The sequence below is a fragment of the Ailuropoda melanoleuca genome, chromosome 8, assembly GCF_002007445.2.
Source record: "Ailuropoda melanoleuca isolate Jingjing chromosome 8, ASM200744v2, whole genome shotgun sequence".
Classification (NCBI taxonomy): domain Eukaryota; kingdom Metazoa; phylum Chordata; class Mammalia; order Carnivora; family Ursidae; genus Ailuropoda; species Ailuropoda melanoleuca.
Window position 1 is genome coordinate 102,766,309 of NC_048225.1, and position 6,000 is coordinate 102,772,308.

A 6,000-nucleotide genomic window follows, 5' to 3' on the forward strand; every position below is an offset into this window, starting at 1 on the left:
GTAATGCTGGAATTTCTTAAGTCATAAGCAGTGTCGCAGAGAAGTTTCTTCATCATAGATGTCGTTCCCACACGTGAATTGTAGTTTTTGTTTTTTAATAATGGGTTTGTCATACCTTATTCAGTAGAGTTTTTGGCATAGTCAATATCCAACTATATTCTGGCAAGAAAAAGGACAGATTCTTGTTGAGCCTATGTAAATAGCCTACACGATCGTAAGTATCCGCTCCCTCTAGAGGGAGATAAACCATAGCAATTTGGTTACTTATTTTCCCCCTCAAACTTGTGAAATAGGAAATTTGGTCACAAAAAGTAAAGTAACTCAGTAAACTCACTTTCCATATTATTTAACCTTTATTATTGGTTTGTGGAGAGGCCGATCAGTATACATCATTATTCTATAAAACTATTTTTTTCACTGTCCTGATGGTATATTAGCTTATAGTCTATATTAAGTCTCTCATGGAATTTTTTTTCTTTTATAATTTGAAAGTTCAATTGGGACAAAATGACATTGAGAGTGCTTGAATGGGCTGTGAGTATAAAACTAAACACTGGATTTGAAGATACAAAATTTTTAACATGTAAAATAGTTCATTGATATTTTTTAGATTGATTACATGTTGAAATGTTAATATTGTAGATATACGGGGTTAAATAAAATATATTATTACAATTTTTTAAAGTGCTTCATTCTAGTTGGTGTAGGTGTAATCTGTTGAGGGTAAGAAATCAATGGAACAGAAAGGTTTTTTTTTCTTATGTCGGTTAATGTAAATATTAATCATAATGAAATCAGTTCATTTAGTTCCAGGTAGCTAATTTTTATTTTGCTGCTCTTGGGTTAGTTAGCTTACTTCTTCAAAGTTGTATGGTTTTCAATTGTTTGCATATGCAAGCACTCACCTGTGCTGTTCCAGTGGGAAAGCAGCACAGATAACAGTAACCCAATGAGCATGACTGTGTTCTAATAAGACTTTACTTACAAAAAGAGACAGCTAGTTGGATTTGTCTCGAGGGCCACAGTTTGCTGAACTGTGCTCGAATTTAGACCAAAACCACTCCACAGATTCTGACTCGATCACGTAATTCAGTCTGCCAGGTCCATGGTAAAGATGTCAGCTTACACAGGGAAACCTGTACCCATAGGTGTATGTCCTGTGGTATCAAAAGCCAACAATTCAGTTCTTTATTGATGCCCTTTTGTTATTTCTTGCAGAGGACTCAATTCCTGACCTTGAGCTTGTAGCAGGGGCCTTTAGTAGACACAGGGAAAAAGGAAATATCATCTGTAATTATAAGATTAATTAATTATCATCTGTAATAATGAGATTAAATGGTTCTGGTTGATCAACAAGACCCGAGGAGCTTGGAGTCTTTTATAAAGGTATAATATGCAATCAATTTGTGAGACTGAGGACATTAGGGAATCTCCAGGGCCTTTATTTTATGCCATAAAATAAGAATGTTGCCAATTGACAAGGATAATTAAACCTAGCAACAAAATTTAAAGTCAATGACTGTGTTGATGATTACTGTGTCAGTCTCTGTCCATGAACATCAGAATGTTTCTTTTCAACGTGAAATGAGAGCATGATTGTTCTCAATAGAATCATTGAAATGTTGAAGTCAATACATTTTACTTATGAATACTTAACCTTAGTAAAGCTGAATGTTTCTTTTTGATAAGCAGGAATAAACAGGATGGCTCTGACGATTGTGTCAAGCTAATCAACCCTCTGGAGAATGGCAAATAGAACTCATTATTTTTCATATCTCCCGTTTCATACAGCGAAAAAATAAATCTCCGTGTTAGCCACGGCCATCTAAAAAAAATCTATAAATAGTTCAGTGTAAAAGACATCTTCACAGTTCTGCGTGTGGGGCCTGATTTTGGGCAAGGTCAAATTTGAAAGAGTTGTCTGAGGATACAAGGCATGAACTTACATAAGGATTTAGAGGCAAAAACCAATCATAACTGACACTTTTTCAAAACACACAACAATAGGTAGAAATAATTTAGGAACATGAACATGTTCCAAAGAAGGAATTTATGTTAAATGTAGAAATATGATAAAAAGAACAGAGAATTAACAGAATATGTTTATAAAAAGGGATTTGCGTCCTTTGGGAGTAGGTTACATTGGTTATAAAAACAGGTAGCAAATCTCAATTCTACATTTGCTGCTTGGATAGATCATTAGTGTAATAATTTACAGTAAAAAAAATACAATACTAATGAGTAATTTAATTAACATCAAGCCAACTGATTAAAAAATGATCACATCATTTCTCCTTTCAAACTCATTATTTATAGCTATTTTATACACAAGAGAATGAATTTTACTTCCCCTCAGACCATCTAAGCTTGTGACACAACCTCAAATTTGTCTCTTACTGTCTCCTTTTGTGTTTTGGCACAAAGCTCTTTTTAGTTTACGATAAAATTACTCTTTTTTTCCTTCTCGTAAGCGAAAACGGGTCCATCATCTTACATACGCGTCTTATTATAACAGACATTTTTTACCTTTCTTTAAAACATCTGTATGTACATTAACATAACCCAAAGGCATTTATTCAAGCTTGTAACCTGTTACTGCTGGCTATGCTATACTGTATTAAGTAACCACAGGGGTATTTTAAAATTATGTTGTTCAAGTATCCAAACACTGTTTATTATTAACTCAAATTAATATTAGTTTAAGTTATTAAGTTTAAGTTAAGTTTAAGTTATTAATTAAGTTATAATTAAGTTATTAATTAATTAAAGTTAACTAAGGCTCTGGAAGTTACTATTTGACACATTAACACTGTGTGTTCTTTTAGCATGATACAAAATAATCTCTTTCTATAAAGACGCTACTTTTTATTATTAATGTGGCTGAACTCTTTATTTTGCAATTTTATAATCTTAAGTAAATTAATGTGAGTTTATATGATCAGGGAAAACAGTAGAGGAAATTTAGGCAATTCAAAATAATTGCACTTTCTACAAGTAAATAAACTCATGAGATGTACAGACTAGAATATTGTCTTCACGTTGGCTTTATGATGGTGATAGAATCAGGGAGAAGGAATAGAGCTATTTATGAACCAAAATTATTAAATGGTTTAATTTTCCCAAAGAATCATCTTCGTTAGAATATTATACAAATATTTCTTCTTATACAATTACAGATTAGATTTTAAAACTTTCAGTTTGTTTTAACAGTAATGCTTATGCTTATCTTGTAACCTGGTAACCAAGGTCATTAATTAAACTCATGGTCAAAACCGTGGGATTTTCTCTCTTTTTTTCCCTAAGTTACAGTTTTAGCAAGAAAAAAATTCTCAAAAAGTCAACAGATTGAAAGCAGGAAAGTAGGGAAATATTTTAGAAATCTTTGGATTCTTCACATTTATGTGAGTGCTTGATATGGTAATATTTCTTTCAGAAAACAAGATGTTTGGCATAGGAACTTACTCCATTAGATTTTAAAAGATATGGGGCGCCTGGGTGGCTCAGTCGGTTAAGCATCTGCCTTCAGCCCAGGTTGTAATCCCAGGGTCCTGGGATGGAGCCCTGCATCAGGCTCCCTGCTCAGTGGGGAGTCTGCTTGGACCTCTCCCTCTGCCCTGCTTGTGCTCTCTCTCTCTCAAATAAATAAATAAAATCTTTAAAAAATAAAAATTTTAAAAGATCTTATACCATAATCTGATGTATTGACTCCTGCCAGAAGTGACTAAACTATCAATTGGTTTGCTCAGAATTTTTTCATATTTGTAAAACAGATAATTTCATCAACTCTTGTACAAGTTGAATAAAGGAAGAGAATCTAAGGTAGAAACAGGCACCCTCATATCTTCTAAGAAAGTTGATCAATTAAGTCATATCATTAAACACCAATAGGTCTTTGGGGCAGCTGCAGTGTAGAATATCTGAGTAATTTGGGGATTTCCTTCTGAATTTAGCAGAGCAAGCTCTCTCTCTTGTAATGCCCACATCCCTTACAAGGATAATACTCTCCTTTTTAACCTTATATATAAATTTCTGAAGAGACATTGATTTTGCATCATTAATTATTTAGAGAAAGAGAGCTCTTTTGTTTCCTTTCATCTCGGGTATGGGATTTTCACCTTTGTCCCTATGAACAGCTATTTTACAAGCCAGGACTTCGGACGGGGAAGAGGCTCTGAACTTAGAGTGAACAGAATCTCCATGGGCACCAACACAAAACACGTGAACAGAGAGAATTCGATCGATAGTTACAGAAACACACACACAAACCCTTTTCAACTCTGTATTCTCATATGCCAGGAAATAGCAGAATCCTCAGTCACATTGCCCCCACCAAAAAAAGATTACCAGGGGAATCCAATTCCGGAAACCCGACCTGCTGCCCTGGGACAGACATCACTCAGTGCTGGGGCCATATTCCACTCCTGCTGCCACTGGTGTGGGCACAATTGGCTCTGCTCCTTCAGAACTAGAAATGAACTTGGCCGAGAATCAGGTTTGGCTCCATCACTATGCAGAAGAGGAGCCAGGGGAGGGTGAGCTGAGGACTCCAGGGCTCCAGGTCTGGACAAGGTGCACGTGACCTTGACCCAGGTGGTGGGACCTCCAGGAATAAGCTGTCAAAGCAAGACCAGAGACCAGCGCTTTTACAAAAGGGAAGAAAACGGTCACTTGTGGAAAGTATGAGTGAGTTGGTCTTCCGACGGCCAAAGGAGCAAATACAAAGGGCAAGTATTTAAAGGGAAATGTGAAAAATGACCAAGATTACCATATTAACACCATTCTATTCATGGTGGAAAACAGCGGCTCTCTCACATGGCCATCATATTCATAACAGACCCTTGGATTTCAGCACAGCAAAACTCAGGGATCAAACATTGTTTTTGTTAGGAGTCCAAGTTTCTGAGAAGTATTCAAGGCTTGTTTTTTGGGGAATCAGAGCCAGTGAGGACAGCCCTGTTGGTTTGGTTTTTTCCTCTTTTTCCTGACTGTGGTCTAGGAAGCGCTCAGTCATATTGGAAACAGGGCACAAGGGGCGCCTGGCTGGCTCACTCGGTAGAGTGTACGACTCTTGATCTCGGGATTGTGAGCTCGAGCCCCATGTTGGGTGTAGAGATTACTTAAAAAAATAAAATCTTAAAAAAACCAAACAAACAAGCAACTGGGCACAGGTTCACCTCTTGCTCCTGTAGTGTTTGCACACATTTGGTAAATTAACCGAAGCCGACAGTTCCTCATAGGATTATAAAAATGGGTCCCTCTAGAGAAGCCACACAAAGATAATGGACGAGTGACTGTGCAGGTCCCCTCAGCTGACCTGTTATCGGTTTCTTGGTAAACAGACAGGATGGGAAGTGACCCAGGCACCACTTTTGCCTGGACAGGTAGGATGGCCTGGGGGTGGGGGTTGGCGCTCCTCTGTATGGGAGCCAGGGCCCCTGCAGGTCTGCACTGTCTGGGTGGTGGACAAGCAAGAGAAAGCTGGGTGAGGAAGGACTCAAGAACTTGGGGCCAGCAATCCTCACTCACCCAAGAGCCCTCAGATCAGTGACGTGTGTGTTGATTTTCTATAGGACCCTTGCCCTGGCCCATCTTGTTAAAGCAGGGATGACCACTCTGGCTCCTCCGGGCAGCTCCCTGCCGGTTATCTTGGCTGGCTCTCTCCCTCTCCCACCTCTCTCACCTCCACGGACCCCTCAGAGGGGTGAGAGCTCCTCTCCCTCCCCAGCCCTCGGCTGCCAACTCCCCACTTCAGTCTTCCTCCTTCTGCTTCCAGACTCACCTCCTCCTGGAGCCGTCCCCTGTTTCACCAAGCTCACTTCTAATGGCTCTTTCCTCTGGCTCTGGCTCTACAACCATTGAGCTGTGGGATTTGGGAACACCTGTTTCTGGGGTGGCGTGCTTGGTTCCTGTGTGATCTAACTCTCCTTCTAACCTGGGAACCCTCTTGTTTGTCTGCCACTCAGTGATCTCCCTGAAGTGAGGGGTACTTACCCTCCTTTT